At 42.5% G+C, this 23,569-nt stretch overlaps 1 long non-coding RNA gene across 1 annotated transcript; it reads left to right on the forward strand.

The window, feature by feature from the left end:
* The first annotated feature begins 53 nt into the window (after nucleotides 1-53).
* Nucleotides 54-21,507, forward strand: LOC137770205 (uncharacterized). Its single transcript, XR_011075135.1, has 4 exons — nucleotides 54-147; nucleotides 4,200-4,345; nucleotides 13,781-13,855; nucleotides 21,414-21,507. It is a non-coding gene; the product is annotated as an uncharacterized lncRNA (long non-coding RNA).
* Nucleotides 21,508-23,569: the final 2,062 nt, after the last annotated feature.

A 23,569-nucleotide genomic window follows, 5' to 3' on the forward strand; every position in this document is an offset into this window, starting at 1 on the left:
CTCCCACGGCCCCTGGCGTCTGTTGGGGCAGTCGGCTCCGGAAGACAGGAGCGCATGCGCGAGCGCGGAGGGTGGGGCCCCAACGGCCGTCCGGCGGGGGCGGGGCCTGTCATGGCGGCCTCGAGAGTCAATTCCAGGAACCCTGAGGTAAGGGGTACGGGGACTTTTCACCCCTCAGGTGTCACCGCTCTGCGCTGTTGTTCACCCTGTGGGTTCTTTGTGCCCTTGTCCGTGTAAGGAGACTCCCCACAATGTGGATTCACGCCCCAATAGAGCTCGATTCCCTTGAGGGGTTTACCCCAGGGTTATTCGCACCGCTGGGGAGCCGGCTGCATGAAGGGTTCAGTGATTGCGGGGCCTACAGTCGGGGGGAAATAGTGTGTGTGAGCTATTAAACAGGTGCCCAGGTGCCGTTCTAGGCTGCGCGTTCTGAAGAGTACAAAAGCTAGAGGGACGTTCTTGCGAGTTGAAAACCCTCATCTGGTTCCAAAGGTGTAGCTCAGGTGATTGGAAAATGAGTGAAGATCGAAGGAACACACTCATGGTTTCACTAGTGTCTTCCTTCTTATCATAAAAACATCAATCAACACTTATGTTCAAACTGCATTCTTTTGTCAGTGATGGGAGCAACTTTGCTGAATGTGGTAATTAACGTGTATTTGTAGTCTGATGTCAAATCATGATTGATTTGCAAGCATAGATGGGGTCTGTACATATTTAATTGGTTGGTGGGAATCTGATATGTAGTCAAATGTGTGGGTTGGTTTTGTCTGTGGATGTTTGTGTCTGAAGGGAGGTCATGCCTGTGTTTTTGTGAGAGTGTGTAAGAGTGAGTGTTGTACTTGGAGGGTGTTGAGATGTGACGCAGGCATACTCAAGGAGTTGGTGGTTAGGTGTTTGTAATTAGGTGTTTGGGGAATATGTTTACATGTGTTTTTTTCACCCATGAATTTGGGGATTTATGTGTGTCTAATGGTGGATTTGGAAGGATTGTCTGCATATGCATAAGGGCAATGTCAGGAAAAGTAGTGGTGTATATTACTTTGGGTGTCCAGTCTGTTTATTTTGTATATTTGGGGAATGTAGGATGATCATTTGTGTATTCAGGGCATGTTGTATGGTTATGGGGTGTTTGTGTGTGTGCATTTTCAGGAGCTGTCTATGTATACTTGGATGTGTAGAGGGCAAGTCTGTGACTATTTTATGGGACTGGTGGATGTTGTATATGTAGGTATGTTGTGTTTGTATGATTCTGTATTCTGCAAGATGGCAGAGTTAATTCTGTGTGAGAGGTTGGGAATGTGGGGTCATGTATATGCCAGTAGTGTGGTACTGTATGTGTATTTGGAACAAAGGGCATATAGGGTGATATTATTGCATATTTGTAGTGTTCTGGGTAATTGTGGTTGCATTTGGGACTTGTGGAGAGTTATGTGTTAAATGAGTTTGTGTGTGTATTCAAGGGGCATGGCCACTTGGAGGAATATTTGCTGAGGCTGTGCATTTGTAATTTTCAGTAGGAGCCTCTGAAGCTTATGTATTTTGGGAAGTGAGTATATGTGTATCTGATAAAGAGGTGGGGTTCTATGTTTCTACAGGGAAGTTGGACAATTGCATTTCTATGTATTAGAAATATGTGATACGGGTATTTGTTAGTACTTGCATATGTGTGAGCTGGCTCCTAATAGCTAGGGATCATTTGATATATGGAAGTTGTTTCATAAATGGTTTGCTGGAGACACTTCCATGTATCTTACTTGTGTATTCTAATCTGTGTGTGTGTCCATCATCAGGTTCATGCATTATCAAAGTTTGTTCATAAGGTATGGAGTTGTTAGGAGTATTCAAAGTGTATTTCTTTGGAGAATGCTAGGGTGTTTATACATGTGTTTGGTAGGAGTAAGAGGTGGTCTGTCTATATATTCAGGGTGAGGGTAGAAATATATATATATATATAAACACCCCCACACACATATACAGTTTATATGTTGGGGTAGTGGTGGGGAGCTTGTATTCTGGAGAGGTAGCATAATGTATAGTGTTTGGGAGGGGATCTGTATGTTTAGGGCTTGGGAATATTTGCATGTGTGTGTCCATAGGTGTGTGAGAATTGTGTATGTATATTAGTAAGACTGCAGAGGTTGTTGGTGTTTTTCTGTTTTGAGTGTGTCTGAGCATTTGGGGTGTATACTCATGAGTAGTTGGTGGGTGTGTGTATTTGTGATTTGTGAGTATATCAGGAGGCTTAGAGTCCTCTATGTGTCTATTTCAAAATGTAATGCCTGAAGAATTTAGTGGTGTTGCTTGTATGTGTGTTCTCAGTATTAGTGAGGTGGACTTATATGTACAGTTGACCCTTGAACACCACACGTTTGAACCACACGGGTCCACTTATAGTGGATGTTTTTTCCGGTAAATACTACAGGACTACTACACGATCCATGGATGCAGAACCACTGCATGGAGGGTTGGCGCCCTAACCCCCAAGTTGTTCAAGGGTCAGCTGTATTTGATAAATATAGGTTATATGTGGCTGTGTGTGTTTTTGAGTTCCTGGGGCTTCTGGGGTATGTATTCTGGGGAATGTGAGAGTTTAGTTTGTGTGTTTGGAAACCAGTAGACGGTGTAGGTTATGTGTGTGTGCAGGAATCCTGGAGTATATGTATTTTAGGGCTGTGGGATTGCATATGGGTCTTTTTTGGGTTGCCCATGAGACACTTGTGTACTTGGTGAGCCTGTGTGTTTAGGTATTCAGTGTGTACATCTGGATGGCATATTGGTTGCACGTGTTTGTTTTCAGGCCCATGTTGTGTGTGTACATATAGTTGTGAGAGTGGAATGTGAATATTCAGGGTGAGTAAGGTTTTGTCTGTAAAAATTTAGGTAGTAAGAGGTAGTCTGTTTGTGTATTTATTCAGGGTGAGGGTAGAAATGTACGTGTATGTTCAGGATATATATATATATATATATATATATATATATATATATATATATATATATGTATATGTACAAACACATATGTGTATGTGGTATCCTTTTGGTTATATATCTGTGATGGGAGTTGAGGGTTCTACTTGGGGTGTAAGTGGATTGTGTGCAGAAATTCATAGGAAAAGGTATGGGATGTGCTGGAACTGGTTCATACTATCCTGGGATAGTCAATGGTGCATATCTCTTCCCAGCTCTGTGTTCAGTGATGTCAGGTGGGTAGCTTGAAATTGGTCATGCTGGGAATATTTATACCACGTAGATAGCATAGGTGAAGTCTTTCCCACCTTTCTCGGAGAGTTTTTTAGCACTTACCAGCACACCACTGATGTGCGTGTTTGGATGTATGTATGTATGAAGCAAGAATATTTGGGCATTGGTGGGTACGTATGGGACACCCATGTGAATTGTGAGTGGGGCATCTGGGGCTATGGGCCCCTGTATATGTGCATTGACCCTGGTAATTGTGAATCACTGCATTGCTCCTATCAGGTTGGTCTGTTTTTAGGGCCAAAGAATCCCCATAAATGTTGTTGATTCCCAGTAGAAATCATGCAGATGGATACAGGGGTGTCTGTACCTTAGGCAGGTGGACACTCCTTCAGCATTTGTGTGGTCCTAGCATCTGGGTCCCTAGAAGGGGGGGCCTGGTGGACAGATGGCCATGCAGAGCAGAACCTTCACAGGTGTGTTGTTGGCGTGATAGGCAGCAGTCAGAAAGTCACGGGGCTTCCTGGATAGGAGGTCAGATGACCAAGGGCTCTCCCAGGAAAATACCCTGAGAATCAGTTGGACAGCTACAGGCGTTACTGGCTCTTCTGGGGCACAGCTGACGTGCAAGGACACCCTCCACATGGGGTTCAGAGCCACGTGTCCCTGAGCGCAACTGCCCCAGGGTGGTGGGAACTGTTGCGTATCAGGCTGGTCAACTGTATCACTAGGTCTCAACCAACCTGTCTCCATGGAAACCTAAGTCCTCAGGGATAGGCAGGACCTCTAGGGATCAGTGAGCTGACAAGGACAGAGGTGAGGAGGCTTTGTCCCTGAGGGAGAGTTGGGGACTGAGACCTGGAGAGCCTGGGGAGTCTCACTCTAAGGAGATATGGCTCTGATGTTCCCAAACCCTTTAGACATGTTCTCTGTTCTTTTCTGAAGGCTCATGATGCTTCTAGCATTGGGAAGCTTATCTCAGTTTCATGTTTCTCTGATAGGATGAACTGACCCTTTTATTCACTATTCCACATCGAGCTGCAAACCCATCAGATGGAACCATGTGATCATTGTGGCCACCAGCTGACCCCACAGCCACCTTGTGCCTCCCTTGGACCCACCCAGGAATTTCTGAGCCTTCTTTATGGTGAGTCTTGTGGCCTTTTCTCCCTCATTGTGAATCCTCCTGCCAATAAAACATGCTGTGAGTGTTAACAAAAGGAAACCTCAACTAGAATTGGAGTCTGGAAGGCCCGTAGAGGGAGCTCTCATGCCGTGTCACTCATCATCAATTACCCCAACGGGAAGAGGTCATTTACTGACCCCAAACAGGAAGTGCAACCACTTTACTACCCCAGCTGGAGGAGGGAAGACTTCCTTCCTGGCCAGCAACAAGAAATAGAAAATAGAAATAGCTAATAGAAAATTCCGCAGTTTAGCCAATGAGAAGCCATTGTCACCTGAAGTTTCACTTTCCTCCAGTGAACTTTCATTTTTTCCCTTGATGATGACTTTCTTTCCTTGTCCCACCCTCTTTACTTTAAAAGCCTTCTGGGACTTCCCTGATGGTCCAGGGGCTAAGACTCTGCTCTTCCAATGCACGGGGCATGGGTTCGATCCCCGGTCGGGGAACTAAGGTTTCCACATGCCATGTGGCGTGGCCAAAAACAAAAAGCCTTCCATGTCGTGTAACCCGTTGGAGTATCTCCCTTTCTATCAGATGAGATGCTGCCTGATTCATGAATCGTTTAATAAAGCCAATTTATTCAAAATTCAAAGTAAATCTTCAAATTTACTCAGTTAAATTTTGTTTTTTAATACATTGGTGGCATTCAGAGGTGGCCACTAACGGTTTAATATGTATCCCTCCAGAAATGTTCTGTATAAAAATTTGTATGTGCACTTTTCTAAAATCCACTCTTATGATTCCTCTTGCTAACAGGGTGATTTTATGATTAAATGCTTATCTTTTTAAAAAGAAAAAGATAAATATATTGGTGGCAGTGATGGGATCTGAAGCAAATTTCTGATAACATTTGGGACAAGGAGAAACAGGTGTGGTGCCCACAACTCCTTTGAGTTCACTGTCTTTCTTGCCATTCCTGAAGGTTGTTGGTAAGCTCCTCTTGGTTTGAGCTCCATTCTCTTTGATTGAGTTTGTGCTCGCAATCTAATTGGCTTTCCTTTACAGGGCAGGTCAGTTTGGCTGGTAGAGGATTCTCCCTGAGGCCAAACCCCTAGCCTTTCAGATGGAAATTCCCAGGACACAGTAACATCTCTTGGTTATTGCCAGTATATTTTTGAGTGGTAAACCCTAGCCCCTAATTTTGTTCCCTGGATTCCACGTTGGGCACTGCTGACAGTGTAGTCTGCACTTCCCCATCTGTTTGGAATCAGCCCTCAGTTTCCATGCTTGGAACTGTTGGTGGCGGCTATAGTTCTCCATTTTGTTTGGCATCAGTTTGCAGTCCCCATTCCTTGGGATTTGCTGGTTGGATCTTTTTCCTCAGTCCACGGATCCCTGGGAATTGGTGGTGGTGCATACCAGGCCTTCTTTTGGCCAGGACATAGTAACATCTCTTTGTTACTGCTGATATATTAAGGCGCAGTTCTTTTGTGTGTTCTTTTGGGTTGACAAAGGCTAGCTAAGGAAATGAGATCCTTTATCACCAAAGAGTTGAGAATGCCAGCTTCTGGCACACCTGCTTATTTTATATTTGAGAACTATGGTCCTGGAGGCTGTAGATATTTAGAAAGATTTCAAAATTATACTAATATTGATCTAGAATTACAATGGTCATTGTGGGGAATGTTCCAGTTAGACAAGATTGTTCATTTGAGGAAAACACTGGAGAGCAAGGCTTCCCAAATTGGACAGGGAGAATGAGATGCCTGCTTTAATTGGTATGTAAAAGTTTACAGAAGGTTTCAAGATTCCAAAATAGCTTCATTTAGAGACTTAGAACAAAAAGCTAATGAAAAATTAAAGAGACAAAAGGTACCTGAAACAAAAGACCATAGGACGGATGTGACTGCAGATTTAACTCCTACTGTCCCCCCCTTTCCTTTTTCACCTGAGTACTCTTGTTTTACTCATTTTCTGTCTGAAATACTTTTCTATTCCCAAGAGAATATTTAACAATTGCCATTTAAAGTAAAACTAGCTGAGGTTGCACGTGAGCCCCCTCAGATGTCCTTTACCCCTTGGTCAAAGACTGAACTGAGAGCTATAGTCAAAGAATTCTCTAAACCTAGGGAGGAACTCCCAACATTTTTTGAAGAATTTAGAGTCACTGTCACGGCCTATGTCCCCAAACTGCTAGATCTTTATCCGCTTGTACACATGTTGGTAGGACTGGGGGAAGCCCCAGAATGGACGCGGGAAGCAAAATGACATAATCCCTAGGATGATATTCAAGATCCTCAACCTAAAGAGGCTTGCAGAATAACAACTAACCTTTTATAAGCTATTCCTAAAATCTTCCCTGCTCACACTTGGTCTATTATTAATTGGCCTAATAATGATTGGCCTGTTATTCACTCATACAAACAAAAGAGGGGTGAATCTGTGGAAGACTTCAGAGCCAGTTTGTAGGCTCTCTTTTTACAGCATTTGGGGTTGCAAGCAATAAAAAGGCCACTCAGCCTACTTTAACTGCCCTCTTTGTAAATGGATTATCTTCTGAGATTAGTGGATTGATAAAAGGGCAGAAAATAGGCTGGGAGGCTGTAGGCCTGACTGAACTCCTGACTGTAGCTGAGCATTTTGAAAGGACCTTGGAGCAAGATTACAAACAGAAATCCACCAAGCTCATAGCCTTACAGTTACAACAGCTCTAAGGCAAGAGACACAAAATAACACCTAGGCCTCCCCCATTACAACCTCCTAGGGGTCCATGATCAATTCGATGACCCGAAGTTGATGTTTCATTTGTAATCAGTGAGGACACTAGAAAAAAAGGTGTCCTCAAAGGTCCTATGCAGACTCTTCACAAATGCTCTCATATCTGTCTCAAAGGGAGGGCCCCCCATGACCCTCCCCCCTAGTTGGCAGAACTCCAGAGGTTCTCTGGTAAACTATTACCAGCAATTACCTTAAACAGCCCAGAGGAAAATAGAATGAAAATTGATGAAAAACTGCCAAATTTTAGTTGATCCTGGAGCTATGCTTTCTACTTTAAACCCTACTCTCATATTTTACTTTGAAATCTGCATTAAACCCTAACCCTAACTGTAAACATAATTACCTAACCCTTTAACACCCTATCCCTAGCCCTAACCAGAGCTGTGCTTTCTACTCTAAATCCCACCCTCAAAGAACAACAGGTCCCTCTGAGTCAAGAGGATGTTTCCAAAGTGGGAGTACCTAATAAAGTTCAGAGAGAATTTTTATCTCAAACAAGATTCCTTTTTGCTATGCAATATAGCCCCAGTTAATCTATTCAGTAGAGATCTCTTTTCTAACTTAAAAGGGCCAGTACATTTTGCCTCCAGTGGAGATCTCACCTTAAACTTTCCTGATCAACCTGAACCTGATTATTTATGTTCCTTACAATCTGTTCTGGACATAAAAGAGGAAGTTCAGCAAAAGTTCTCTAATTTGGTGGAGATGCCTGCAAATTTGGGGGCTACTTCTGACAGTGTTAACATCAGAAGAATAAAAAAATGCAAACCTATAAAGATTCAGATAGATGTAGCTAAACCTCTCCCTAGGTTTCCTCAACAACTATTAAATCCTGCGGTCACACAAGGTCTCACACCTATTGTAGAAAACTTAATTTCCCGAGAGGTAGTCATTCCTGTACTCGTCCCTGCAGCATGCCAATCTTGCCTGGTTGGAAACCTGGCAGGATGGCGATTTGTCCAGGACTTGGGAGCTGTTAATAAAAATAGTTATTCCCTGTTTTCCTGTTGTTCCAAACCTAGCCACCCTTCTGTCACAAGATTCAACTGACTTGGAATGGTTTACTGTTGGAGACCTTTGTTCACCTTTCTTCAGCATCCCGGAGACCCAACAGCCAATATCTATCTGCCTTTACTTGGAACAATCAACAATATACCTGCACTTTTATGCCTCAAGGGTTCACTGGGACCCCTTCTTTTTTCTCCCAAGTACCTCACCAAGATTTAAGTACCCTCTAGTTCCCTGAGAAATCAACCTTTTTACCATATGGAGATAACCTCCTGCTGTACTCAGCTACTGTAAAGATTCCATAAGGCATGCATAAAAGATTCCATTTATTTGCTGCAACAGTTAGCTGAGAAAGAACACAAAGGAAAAATTACAATTATCTCTAGACTCTGTTCATTACCTAGGACATAATCTAAGCACTGAAGGAATTCAGCTATCTCCAGAGAGAATTAGGCTGATACAGGAACTTCCTAGACTCACAACTAAGTGCTAGCATTGTGGATTTCTAGGTTTAGCTGGTTATTGCAAGCTCTGGGTTCCAAATTTTTCTCTGTTACCTCTTCCACTCTATGAACTTATTAAAGATTTAGTCCCTGAATCCTTTGCTTGGGAAGATAAACATAAGCAGGCTTTTATAAGGCTAAAACAAGCACTGCAAGAGCTGCCTGCCTTAGGGTTACCCAAATGATCAGGTTCAGGTTGATCCGGAAACTTTAAGGTGAGATCTCCACTGGAGGCAAAATATATTAGCCCTTTTAAGTTAGCAAAGAGATCTCTACCTAATAGATTAACTTTAGGTTATTCAAAACCTTTTACTTGATTTGTGCATGAATGGCATAATCAGGCCCCGCGGAACTATGTGAGCATGGTAGTAAACATAGGCCTTTTGCCTATTATAGCATGCAATTTGAGTCAGTTGCTTATGCCTATCTCAGTTGTCTTAAGGTTATAGCCACAACTGCAAATTTAGTGGAAGCCTTGGCAGATTTGACTCTAGAAAATGAAGTTTATTTGCAAACTCCACACATTGTCCACAGTCTTCTTAACTCTGAATTGACAACATTTCACTGCAAGTGTCACTAGATTCACTTCCTGTGAAATCCTGCTTTCACCACCTAATCTTTATCTTAAACTTTACAACGTTCTCAATCCTGCTACACTACTACCTCTGTCTCACAAAGGTGAGGACCATGACTGCAAGGTAACAGTGTCCCATGGGAATTCCCTGGTAGTCCATTGCTTAGGACTCCGAGCTTCCACTGCAGGGAGCGCGGGTTCGATCTCTGGTCGAGGAACTAAGATCCCGCAAGCCACGTGGCGCAGCCCAAAACAAAAACAAACACAAAACACAAAAACAAAACAAACAAACAGAAAACAGTGTCCCATTTTGTGACACCGTGTCCTGAGTAAAGATGTTACCAAGTCCAAGCTTGCTGTGCTTGCTGCACGACAGGCCAATAAATCGTAGATGAGGTGTTGAGGCAAGGAATATGACTTTATTCGGAAAGCCAGCAGACCGAGAAGATGGCGGACTAAAGTCTCAAAATAACCATCTTATCGGGGTTTGGATGCCAGTTTCTTTTATAGCACAGAGATGGGGAGGAGATGAGGAGGTAAAGTAAAAGGGCCATAAGTTTTGCGAATATCCCCTGGAATGGCCAGCCTCAGGGAGGGGATGTGTTAATTTCTTCTTAATTGCAGCCATCCACAGGTGGACAGAGTCCGTATGTTTCCCTGAACAAAGGCACTTTGGTTTAACATTCAGGCAGAGGAACAGGGTTCCCCGAGGCAGGCCATTATGTACAGACAGTATCCTTTTAGTGAACAAAAGCAGCGGAAGGCAAAGGTTAAAGTCAAAGAAACAGATCCAACGTGTAGTCAGATTTGGCTCCTCCCTGTTCCAGTTCCCTACTGTCAATGTCCATTCCACAGTCTTGTGGAAAAAGGGGTGACGGCCCTTCTAATTGCTTCGTCAGATGGAACTTTCCGGGAGTGTCCACCATCGGTGCCAGTGTTCCAAACGTTGTTTTTTTTTTGTTGTTCCTCTCTGGAAAGTGTCTCCTTTACACCTGTAGCCTTAAAAAAATATTCTCAGCCTAAAAGTTAAGAGTTATGATCTATTTGACGGGAATTTTGAGAGCTTCAAGCCTGGGAAGCAGCATCTCAAGTTAAGGAATTTGGCAGTTTTCTATGTATGGGAAGATGCAAGAGTCTGGGCTCACTGAAATCATTCATTTGATATGTACCTCAGCTACCCGGGGCCTGTATCCTATATTCTCATATCCTGAGTTTCGTCAGGGCTCACCGGCTCACGTTGGAGGGCTGCAATCGCTAATGACTGATGTGTCAGGAAATAATCCATTTCTCAGATCCTCTCCTCTTGGTCAGGATTTTGACCAATATTTGGGAGACGTTTCAGGATCAAATTTTGTCCCACGGTGCTGGGAGGCTCATCCCAGGTCAGGGGAGAATTCTTGATATGCCACTCCAGGTGCTAGTTTTTGGATTAGGCCCTATTGATAATTAAAGATCCTCTGGATCCTCTATCTAATTATGACCCAGGAGACATTTTCCCTTGTTTCTTCCTCCCATACCTAGAATCACACTATTACAATTATTTTATGTTATAAGTGTGATCTATTTCCTCAAGATGTTTAGCCATAGAAGTATTGTTGGAGGCCTGGTTACATACTGGGTACTGTAAGAGACACCAATCTTATAAAATAGACAGGATATAAGTAATGCAGCTAGTAACGTTAACAAAGACACAGTGCAGCAGGGAGACACAAAGAGCAAACAATCTGGAAACAAAGAACAATGATCAGTATAACTACTTGTACTCCAATTGCAATAGCGAGTGACCAGAGGTACCATAACTGAGTTAGTGAGCCATCCGCTGTTTCAGTGTACCAGCAGTGCATACTTAGACATGCACGGCTTAATCTTTGAGACAGGCATACACTACTGGCAGGATCAACCAGGTAGAGAGAAAAAGATAAATGTTTCAATTCTGCTTACAAGGGTATAATTTAACAAATTACTGTAAGTCATAGTTAGTTTAAGGGGAGGGTTTTGCTTACACCTGGAAAACACAGATTTAAAACAGTCATTTTTCAGATAGAAACCATAAAAATTATAACCATAGTCACCAGTTTACCCAGTCATGTGCAACTAATCGTTTTTGTTAACAGCTTTATGAAGCCATCAGGTTTCCCATTAGAATTCTTCAAGATCTTACCCAGTTCACCTTTATGGTCTGAAACCCAGAAACTTGTATTTATCCGAAGGTCCCTTCTATAAATCTTCTTGAAGAGGAAGCATTTTTGCAAAGGCATCAGAGTGAAACCATAACTGTGTACAATGACAAAAGACTTAAGGCGGCACTTTTTTTTTTTTTTTTGGGTGTAATTCAGATTTTATTGCTTATTATGTCATTCCATACAACTTTAGGTAAACACGTTGAGAAAATATACTGGGAGTATTAAACAGATGATGGCAATATTGATGAAAATGTTCAAGTGTTTTACATAAGGTAGTTAAGAGGCACCACTGCTACCATCACCACCCCCCCCCCGAAATTTGTACATTTCGTATAAAAAGAGTAAAAATAGTTCATTGGCATTTAACTAGCATTATTCTTTGTACTCTATGAACCACGATATGCCTGAATAATTTCAGAATCTTCAGAGCAAAACAAAGCATTTTCTTCCACTAGCAGACAGCAGTTTCAGTTTCTTTAAAAAACAAGCAAACAAATCAGCACAACAAAAACTATACACACAACCCCAAAACAAAAAAGTTGGCATATTCCAGTGGTCCAGAATTTTGACGTTTCTATCGCATTAATTCAAGAAATAAAATGTGATTCAGCATTTAAAAATGAGACAAGCTTCTTCACCATAGTTATACTTACTTTATAATTGAAACGATTTAACTGAAGCCAATGTTAACCCAGCAAAAACCATGGCTATAACTCAAGCTGCTCTTTTGATAAAGAAACTTCTTTAAAAGTTAACTATTCTTTAAAAACTCAGACCCGAGCTGCACAGGTGTAATTGAGGAACCAACAACTGACTCTTCCAGAAACCACAGCAGCAGTTCTAAGTGTTTTTGAAGCTGGGGAGTATATACAGAATCACTGTAAATGGCACATACACATCAGTAACTTCCTGCTAAAACAGCATTTGAAAGACTTCTATGTCTATTTTTACAAAGATGAGTGGGCTGAGACATACATTTGGCTACTTGAAAAGAAACAAAGAGAAGGCACGTTTAAATCTGATTACGATGCAATTGACAAAGTAACGTGGTTACTGCGGTGACATGCAACACTTTCCGATAATAAAGAGAATTCTGACTGGTAACATTTTACCAGGACATACCAAATTTTAGGAACTCCATATAATCTGTAGAATACCTGTATCATTTGGCATACAATGTAACCTAAGAAGATTTATTGCTTATTTGACAACACTTCCCGTGTAATTCAACATACCAAGTCAACCTAATTAGTAAATATCTCTCTTTGGGATGTTTCAGGGGCCCTTTGAAGCACCCCAAAGCTAGCTAAAGGTCAAAGGAACTTCATTATAATTTGATTTGGGAAGTTTTGTCCAAAAAATAAGAAAAGGGTTTAAAACAGTCAGATAGGATCACATGTCACTGTGAAACAATAGTTATTCAGTTAGCCAAAGTAACAATAAAAGATTTCAAAGGCAAGTACAGAACAGATCTCTTAAAAGGTAGAAAAACTTAAAATCTGGTATCAAAGGCAGTCCAAAATCTTAAGAAACCTTGTCTTCTTAACAGAGAGAAAAGCGAAATGCAAGTTTTGCACCAGCTTACTTTTAAAATTTATTTACTCAATTAAACTTATTTTAAACTTAGTCAATCCTGACCACGTACAGAACTCTTTTTTTCAGGGTCCACTTTCCATAAACCTTCTGTCACTTATTTTAGCACAATTCTGACTTTCAAGTGGTCAAATATCTGGAGAGACTAATTTTAGATAGACCTTCCTAAAAGATAAGTATTTTAAAAAGTTCACCTAAAGCTCTTATTTCATTTGCATTTTCTTTCCTTAAAAGTTTCTTCACATCAGGTTATTTCCTTGCTGACAAATTTGCAATAGATATAACAAGATTTTATTTAGCTTATATTAAACCTAGGCACAATAAAAGTATTATACTTAATGTTGATGACTCTAACAGCATGTCTATATTAATTAGATCAACAAACGAACGTTAGTACCAGGTCTTAATTAATACTGACTATTTCCCAGTTCACATGAACCTGAAGCTCATTTAGCTCAATTTCTCTTGTATTTAGAATAGTTTGGTTTGTAAGTGCTCACTTTTCTTTAAGCCAATTAAATAGAGCTCATCCACAAATCAACCTCAGCAATGTTATCCAAAGACAAAGACACATATGAGGACACAAACATACAGAGACGTCATAGTTGTCATTTCCAAATTTCAGCAGGGAGTCAGGTACAGCCATGTGAAACCCCTCAGTTTCCAAAAAGAGGTTGGATTCAAATTACGTTTCTCACAGATGGAAAAAATCAAACTCACTTGTCTAGATGGCTGAATTTTTACAGAAAAGACACTTAGGTTTTTTATTTATCCTTGATAAGTCAATTTCTAAATTACTTTACCCTCTTTTAAAAAGATGCATTTTAAAAAGATGGCAGAGATGACGGTTCCAGAGAAGACCAGAAAGGACGTTTGCATCTCAAAGATACAGGCAAGTTTTTCCTAGGATGACTTTGTTTCCCCTTTGTTTAATATTTACAAGCCTCTTAAGATAAACAGGGAGGGTTTGGGGAGTGGTATCTATTGGAGAGTCAATCAACTCGTTCCCCACTGTCAAAGTTCCCTGGGGCTCCTGTGGGGAAATTGGAATCAGATGCCTCAAGTCCAAGGGCGTCGCCGGGCCTCTTATAGGTTGTCAGCACAAGGGAAATTGCCCTGCTGTGGAAGTGGCTCCCGGTCCAAATTGGGTGGCCTGTGGAGTCTTAGATGGTGATACTAAATCCGGCTCCTGTGCTCTAGGGGTTCACACAGAAACTTCTATTTGATCCCCGTGGGTAGGGGAAACAGGAGGTGGTGAATGTGATGGCGGCATGGGGGGGAGGGTGGGCAGTTGGAACAACTGCCGGTGCAGCTTCCTGTTTTGCGAAACACTTATAACTGCGAGATCCTATAAAAGTTGAGTGAGCCATTCAGGGGCTACCACCCTTCTGATCCTATATTTTGGGTCCGCACCCTATTACAATAGTATATCATGTGTTTCTTAGTCATAGGCTCAGGGCTATGTTTCACCCATTTATCTAATATAGGCCCCAAAGGGCTCTCCTTCAGGGTAGATGGAGTATTTCCCATTGTGTACACCAAAACGCAAAAGACGCAAGCAAACTCTGGCATCAGTGCACACCAAACCAAGACCAAAACCAACGAACCAGTTCCCAAATCGGTTCTGAGGGGGTGTAGTGGTGTAGAGAGCAGCCGTCTGGTCCAGAAGCCCACAGGCAGCTAGGAGGAGCTGTGTTAGTCCAAAGGCTCCGGGACACATAGTCCATTCTCAGCCCAGAAGGAGCAGCCAGGGGGAACCAGTGGGAGGGCTTGACTGATTGACCTTTGTGCCTGCTATAAAGCTTATTGTTTAGCTCTTCACCAGTAAAATATGGAGGGTTTGTACGTGGCTGCATAAATGGGTCTACGAATGATGGACAAGTGTGGTATTTGTTGCCTCCGAAGTGTGAAGAGACCTAAGTAAGACGAGTTGGGCTTGCTATAGTGTGTTGGGGGGCTGAATAGTTAACAGCTGAGGTTTAGCTGCAAGAGGAATTTCCTGGCTTTTAGAGGATCAGTTAATGCCCAGAAATGTAATAGTTGTGGAGAGCCCTTGAATTTTCTGTGGGGCAGTAGGCCACCTGTATGTTATAGATGGGTCACCAACCATGTTAGGGCCTCGTGCACCAATCTCCTGAGGGGCTCTGGATTAGAACATCAGTATAGTGCCAGACGGTGCAAGGGGACACCAGGTCTTGCCAGCAAAGACTGTGGGCAATAGCTGGGCTGTTAAGATAGCCAGTAGGCAGACAGGTTAGAACATACTGGGTGCCTTCTGCAGTAAAAGTAGACTGCAGCTGGGACTCCTCAATAACTGGTACTGAATAGAACATAATAGCTAGATTGTCACAGCAAAGTAATTCCCTGGAGCCCTTTGGATAGCCTTAATTAACTGGACAGTGTTGGAAATGGGAGCCTTACTAGTGGGGATCAGCATTGATATTTCCGTAGTTGCTTATAAGGCGCCACTCATTAATAGCAGGCTTTAATAGCAGCCAAATGGGGGAATTGAAAAGGAGAAATGGTGTGTTTAATGACTTCTTCTTGTCATAAATTTTGAATTTTGGGCTGCAATCCCACAGCCCCCTGTCATACATGTTATTGGGGGATATTTGCTGTCTTAGGTGGCAGTCTTATGGGCTCCCAATATTCAGCTTCCACCAGGAAGACCAGGGATTTGGGTTTGTTCCAAATGGCGTTGCGGTACATCAAGGCATCCATAGCTGTAACGGGAAAAGGTAGGGCCAAAGGGGCTACCACCACTACAAGATTTTTAATAAAGATTGTTTCAGTAGTGACATTCAATGGAAGCTGAATGCTTTCCACTCCCCTGACTATTATGCGTTGTAATCTAACGTGTGGCCCTTGCTTATAATTGAAGGGTTTCCCAGGAAGCACTGTAATTTGAGCTCCAGTTGTCAATGAGAGCCATAAGAAAGGTTGTTTATGTGTGTCCCAAGGATAATTAGAGAAGTATATGGGCAGTTGTCCCAGAGGAGGGCCACGCTCCAGGGATCTGCCAGGTCCCTAAGGCAGAGGCCCTGGCAGAGGTCAGGGTACAGGATTCGGAGAGGTGACAGCTGCCCATCACTCCAGTCTGCTGAAGAGTCTGTAACGCCTGAGCAAAAATTTCTACCTTGTGCTTGGGCTGTCCCAAGGTTACGTCATTAGGGACCCCGATCTCCAGAGCTGCCAATACAGGGAGGTCTGTTAGTCATCCCATGAAGGATGGAGCTGTGTGAAGCACCACCCCTTGGTGGAGACCAGTAAGGGTCCCAGAAGTCCCTCTACCCCTTAAGGGTCCTCTGTTGGGTTCCTGGCCGATGGGGCAGCGGGGCCCATGTGCCTTTAGTGGCAAGTGAGACTTGGGGCTTCAGAAAAATTATCTTTCTCATATCTAGCTACAACATGGATGCAGTCCAATGCCTGTTGTACTGTATCTGACGTTTCTTTGAATTGTAACAGCATGGCTTTATAATTAGGGGGAACACAGTTCTCCCCCTTCCCTTGGAGAAATTTTTTCTAGAAAAATTTGCATTTCTATCATGGTATAGTTACATGTCTCTGTTTCTTGTTCATGCTGGTCATCCGATGTTTTGGTGCAATGGATGGTGACAGGGAATACCTGGAAGGGAGTTTTCCTCTTCCCTGACTCATATGCTGCCACTTCCCGTTTAGGGTGTCCCAGTCAGCCTCAGTGGGGTCAAGGGATGATTTGCAACAGCAGCAAGAATTGCAGCAACATAGTAGGCACTTACCTCAGCGGCATTTGCCCGCTCGGGGTGCCATGATGCCCCTGGTAGAGCTGCCTCTGTCATGGGTTAGGGCTGTGTGGGGAACTCATGGATGTATGTTTGGGGTATAGGATGGTTTGGGGTAATAGTAAAGCTGTGTAGAGACTGTGTATGTGTGATCTGGGGAGAGATGAGGGGCCTGAGTGCCTTTATGAGTGTACGGTTGGTGTAGCATGGTGCGGCTGGGTGGTGGGGCTGGTTCTGGGTGTTTTGAGGCTCTGTGTGCAGGCACTTGAGAAGAGGTAGGGGTATGCATTTTAATGTTTTGTGTGTTGGATCTGTGTGTATTCAGAGTATAGGGGTTATACATATGCTCATCCTGTAGGGTAAGAGTTTAGGGAGTGTATTTTTGGTGTGGAGGAATTTGCAGAGACTGGGGTTGTCAGTGTAAATTGGGGTTGCTAGCTGTGTGTGTATAATCAGGGGATGTGACAGAGGCTGTTTATAGTATCTCAAGAGGGAGATGGGTGTATGTTTGTATTGGGGGTGTGAGTTCATCATGTGTTGTGGGGGGAGTATTTAGGAGAAGGTTGGAAACATTGTGTCTCTCTGATGGTATTTTGTGTTTGTCTCAGCTTCTGAGGCATTGTACATACGTGGATGTTCACAGCTGTGGGGGGACTGTATGTGTTATATTTGGATTTTGGGGGTTCTGTCTTATATTAAGAAGTATGTGAGTTTGGTTTGAATGTATTTGGCTATTGTTGAAGGGTTTGTGTGTTTGCATTGGGGGGTTATATGGGGTTGGGTGGATTTTTGTGGGATATGAGGATTTAGGTGTTTGATTATCGGGGGCCGTTGGGGGTGTGTTTTTGTATTCAAGACTGTGGCTGTGATTTTATTGGGGTTTGTAGTGCATGTATACTGGAGCAGGAGGGTTCTGGGCACACAGGCATCTGCTTATAGGTAGGGAGTTTGTGTGTTTGAGGATGTTTGGAGCTCTGTGGGGCTGTGTGATGGTGGCACAGGCGACTGTGGGCAGGTGGAGTGTGTGTTGGGCTGGAAGGGAAACTCGAGGGCATGTTGGTGACTGTGAGGCGCCCATGTGAACTCCCACGTGGGCTGACCTTTGTTCCTTCTGATCTTCTATGGCTTGGACCCATCCTGATCTTCTGTGGCAGCTACTCCCCTGGAATGGTCAGCAATACTCTGCTCATTCTTAGCCAGATGAGTCAGGAAATGTCACTTCCTCTGGCAGCTGGATGTGTCTCTTGCAAGTGAGTGGTCCTGGAGTCCAGGGTGCAGGACTGGTGGACAGATGCAGAGTGAGGCTGATTCCCCCATGAGCCCTCTCCTCAGTGAGGTGGCCAGGAGGTCAGGGCTGTATCTCCAGAGGGTCAGACATGACCAGTCCTCTCTAGAATGTGCTGGAGGGGCCAACTCATTGAACGGACCCTGCCAAGAGATAAACAGACCCCGAGGACAATTCCTAAGGGAGAAGTCTATACCTACCCATCTTCCACTTTCTGCTTTGGATGGCCTCTACCACAAGGTAAAAGCTAAGCCCACTCACACGGCCCTTCTTGGCATGGTCTTACTGACCGACCAGTCTCTCCCCACATCCTGGCTCACTCTGGGCCCTCTGGTGATAGCAGCATGAGGCCCCCTTGCATGTCAGTTCTCACCTCCTTCCCTTGGCCCATGCTGCCCTTGCTGTTTGTCCTGCTCTTCCTCCCCCAAGGCTGTGAGTCACCTTCTCCAGGTGGGAAGGATCCACTGAAAATGCAAATTTGGGTAATTACTGCATCACCTGAGTCTCTAGCACGTGCCAGGCACTATGACGCTTGCCAAATCCATAAAAACCCCACAAAGCGGATGTGCTATTAGTTGCACTTTGCAGGTGATGAAGCTGAGGTTCAGAGGTGAGCAACCATGACCAAGTACCCTGTATGTACCAGAATAGCAATCAGACTGGTCAACGTATCCAATAAAGCCAAACATTAGTCTGATCAGGACGCCTAGATGCCAGGCTGTAAAGGCGCAAAATATGTCCCAGCAAGAGAAGGAGCAGTGCCAAGTACCCCAGCAAAGAAGCAGAGTTCATATCCTGCTTTCTTAATCAAAATCGCTGCAGATCAACCCACAGTTTCCTACTCTGTTAATAGGAGGAAAATACCAATGTGCGTTGTCCTATAAAACTACCTTAAGATAGTATGTATGATCCCGAGTGCTTTGGTAATGACCCCAAATCATCATCATGAAGTTGGGATACTTCTTAAAACACTGCAAGTCTTACACACTGGCATATAGAATCTGTAAAGTCAGTTCTTTGGGTAATGATGGTAGATAGAAGTGGCCCAGAAGGACAGAAGACAGAAAATAGAGCAGAAACTATTTGTCCAGAGGTGCCAATCGGTCATAGCCAAGGTTCAAGCATTACTAGGGAGGTGGTGAAAATAGTAATGGGCATAGAGTGTAATAAGTCAAGGATATCGAATGTAGTTTCCAATGAAAGTTTGTGAAAGACATATAACTAAAAAGATAATAGGCTGGGAGGTGAAATAGTACAAAACATTTGATATATTTTTTACAAGGATAAAAGAAGATAGAAATGAACATTAAAGAAGTAGGTCAAATAGAAAAACTGTAAGATGGTAATAACCTCACAATATGATGAGGCAACTTAGATTTATTTTGTTTAAATAAATTGGTAGCCTATATTTAGAGTAGTTTTAAGTTTAAAGAGAATTTGAGCAGAGTATAGAGTTCCCATACACCCCCTCACATCTATTCCCCAAACCAAAGTTTCCCCTATTATTAACGTCTTGCATTAGTGTGGGGCATTTTTTACAATTGATGAGCCAAAGTTCATACATTCCTATTAACTAATATCCATAGTTTACATTACAGTTTACTCTGTTGCATATCCTATGGGTTTTGACGAATGTATGACAAGCATTGACCATTACAGTATCATACAGAATAGTTTAAGTGCCCTACATTTTCCAGGATGTCATATAGCTGAAATCATACAGTATGTATCCATTTCAGTTTGGCCTCTTTCATTTAGCAATATGTGTTTAGGGTTCCTCCATGTCTCTTCCATTTAGTACTCTTATAGCTCAAGCTGCCATAACGTAATACTATAGGCTTGGTGACTTTAATAACTCACAGTTCTAGAGGCTTGGAAGTCTAAGATCACGGTGCTGGCCAATTCAGTGCCTGGTGAGGGCTCTCTTCCTGGCTTGCAGACAACTGTCTTTTCACTGTGTCCTCACATGGTGGAGAGAGACAGAAAAAACTCTCTGGTTTCCTCTTCTAGGGGCACTAATAGAGCCTAATCCTCATGACATCATTTAATCTAATTACCTGCCAAAGGCCTCATCTCCAAATACCATCACTTTGTTAGATCTTGAGTATATGAATTTTGGGGGGACAGAATTCAGTTGATAGCCTCATTCTTCTAACAGTATAAAATATGACGAATAAAGAAAGCTCATCATTAAATTATCTCTTTTCTAGCAATATATAGATATTTACTTGCTTTTTATAAACTATTTACATATTTTAAGGTAAATGAATTAAAGATTTTAAAAAGTCAGGTAGAACAAGATAAAAAATTGTAGGTACAAACATGTTGAAGCAAAAACACGTAAACCCCGCCGTTGCATGGTCTCAAAAATTCAGTTAGAGTTCTAAGGTCTGATTTAGGTTTCCACCTCTGGTTCATGCCATTTGCTCTACCACAACAATAGGGATGGGGTAGTATGCTAAAGTTAGGGCATTAAAAAAACCATTAGAAAAGAGATACCTCGTTAAACTGAATGTTTATTTGGTGTGAATTGAGGCTGTTTCTTCTTAACGATATGATTCATATTAAAACTTGTCAGGACACAGTAAATTAACTAAACGTAACTTGGGGAGAAGTTTTACTTTTTACAGAGATAAAATTAACCGTTTTAACTCGCACGATTCAATAGCATTTAGTACCTTCACCATGTTGTGCAACCCTTACTTCTACGTGGTTCAAAAATATTTTTATCGCTGTAAACGGAAGACCTACCCATGCTTTCTTCTACCTAACCCCTGGGCAGTCACCAATCTGCTTTCTGTCTCTATAGAGACATCTATTTGGATATTTCATATAAGTGTAAATTATACAGTATGTGACCATTTATGTCTGGCTTCTTTCACATAGCATAATTTTCAAGGTTCACCCATATTGTAGTATGTATCATTACCTCATTTCTTTCTTCTTCCCATCTTTAATGAGGTATAATAGAGAAATAAAAATATATATTTAAGATATACAACTTGATGTTTTGATATGCATATACATTTTTGAAATAATTGCCACAATCAAGCCAATTCACATATCCATCACCTCATATAATTACCACTTTCTTTTTTCTTTCTTTATGGTGAGAACACTTCAGATCTACCCTCTTAGCAAATTACAAGTACACAATACAGCATTGTTAACTATATGCACATTGTTGTACACTAGATTTCCAGAAATTATTCACCTTGCATAACTGAAACTTTGTAGCTCGTGATCAATACCTGCCAATTTTCCCATCCCCTCATCTACTGTCAACCACTGTTCTGCACCCCACATCTATGACTATTTCAGATTCCACGTAAAAGCAGCATCATGAAGTGTTTGTAGCTGTCTTTCTGTATCTGGCTTATTTCACTTAACATAATCTCTTTCAGGTTCATCCATGTTGTCACAAATAGCAGCATTTCCTTCATTTTAAAGGCGGAATAATATTCCATCGTATACAGGCCTACCTTGGATATATTGCAGGTTTGGTTCCAGACCACCAAAATAAAGCAAATATTGCAACAAAACAAGCCACATGAATTTTTTGGTTTACCCGTGCATATAAAACTTATGTGTAGGGCTTCCCTGGTGGTGCGGTGGTTGAGAATCCGCCTGCCAATACAGGGGACACGGGTTCGAGCCCTGATCTGGGAAGATCCCACATGCCGCAGAGCAACTGGGCCCGTGAGCCACAATTACTGAGCCTGCGCGTCTGGAGCCGATGCTCCGCAACAAGAGAGGCCGCTATAGTGAGAGGTCCGCGCACCACGATGAAGAGTGGCCCCCGCTCGCCGCAACTAGAGAAAGCCCTGGCACAGAAACGAAGACCCAACACAACCAAAAATAAATAAATAAATAAATAAATAAATAAATAAATAAATAACTTATGTGTATACTATATTATAGTATGTTAATAGGCGATAGCATTATGTCTAAAAAACCAATGTTTATACCTTAATTTTAAAGTAATGCTAATTGGGAAAATGGCACCAATGGACTTAATGCAGGATTGCCACAAACCTTCAATCTGTAGACAACGTAGTATCGGCAAAGCACAATAAAACGAGATATGCCTGTTTATATACCACACTCTATTTATCTATTCATGAATCTACAGACACTTCAGTTGATCCAATATCTTGGCTACTGTGAAAAGTAAACATGGAAGTGCATATGTCTCTTCACGATACCAATTTCATTTCCTTTTGCTGTATACCCAGAAGTGGTATTGCTGCGTCATAAGGTAGTTGTATTTTTAATGTATCAATTTACATACCCAACAGAAATGCACGAGGGTTCCCTTTTCTCCACATCCTCATCAACACTTGTTATCTTTTGTCTTTTTGATAATTGCCATTGTAACAGGTGTGAGGTGATATCTCATTGTGGTTTGACTTGCATTTCTCTGACAGTTAGTGATGTTGAGCACCTTTTCATACATCTGTTGGCCATTTATATGCCTCCTTTGGAGAAATGTCTATTCAAGTCCTTTGCCCATTTTTAAAACTAAATTTATTTAATTTATTTATTTATTTTTGGCTGCGTTGGGTCTTTGTTGCTGAGCGTGGGCTTTCTCTGGTTGAGGCGAGTGAGGGCTACTCTGTTGTGGTGCTCCGGCTTCTCATTGCAGTTGCTCCTCTCATTGCAGAGCACGATCTCTAGGTGCGCGGGCTTCAGGAGTTGTGGCTCACAGTCTCTAGAGCGCAGGCTCAGTGGTTGTGGCGTGTGGACTTAGTTGATCCACGGCATGTGGGATCTTCCTGGACCAGGGCTCCAACCCGTGTCCCCTGCATTGGCAGGTGGATTCTTAAGCACTGCACCACCAGGGAAGTCCCCCATTGGGATTTTAATAGGGATTGCATTGAATATGTGGATCACTTTGGGTAGTATGGATATTTTAATGATAGTAAATCCTCCAGTTCATGAACATGGGATGTCTTTCCATATTATCAGTGTCATCTTTAATTTTCCTCATCCATTTTTTATACTTTTCAATGTAGAGATCTTTCACCCCTTTGGCTAAATTTATTCCTAAGTATTTTATTCTTTGTAATGAAATTAAGAATGGGGTTGTTTTCTTAATTTCCTTTTTTGGGTAGGTCATTCCTTTTGTATAATGACTTCTATATGCTGATTTTATATCCTGCAACTTTACTAAACTCACTTATGAGTTCTAACAGTTTTTTGGTTTTTATTTATTTATGATTGGGTGTGTTGGGTCTTCATTTCTGTGCGAGGGCTTTCTCTAGTTGTGGCAAGCGGGGACCACTCTTCATCGCGGTGCGCGGTCCTCTCACTATCGCGGCCTCTTGTTGCGGAGCGCAGGCTCCAGACGTGCAGGCTCAGTAGCTGTGGTTCACGGGCCCATGTGCTCCGTGGCATGTGGGATCTTCCCAGACCAGGGCTCGAAGCCGTGTCCCCTGCATTGGCAGGCAGATTCTCAACCACTGCACCACCAGGGAAGCCCCTCTAACAGTTTTTATTGCTGTTGTTGTTGAATCTTTAGGATTTTCTACATGTATGATCATGTCATCTGCAAACAGAG

This window comes from Eschrichtius robustus, chromosome 10 (assembly GCF_028021215.1).
Source record: "Eschrichtius robustus isolate mEscRob2 chromosome 10, mEscRob2.pri, whole genome shotgun sequence".
NCBI lineage: Eukaryota > Metazoa > Chordata > Mammalia > Artiodactyla > Eschrichtiidae > Eschrichtius > Eschrichtius robustus.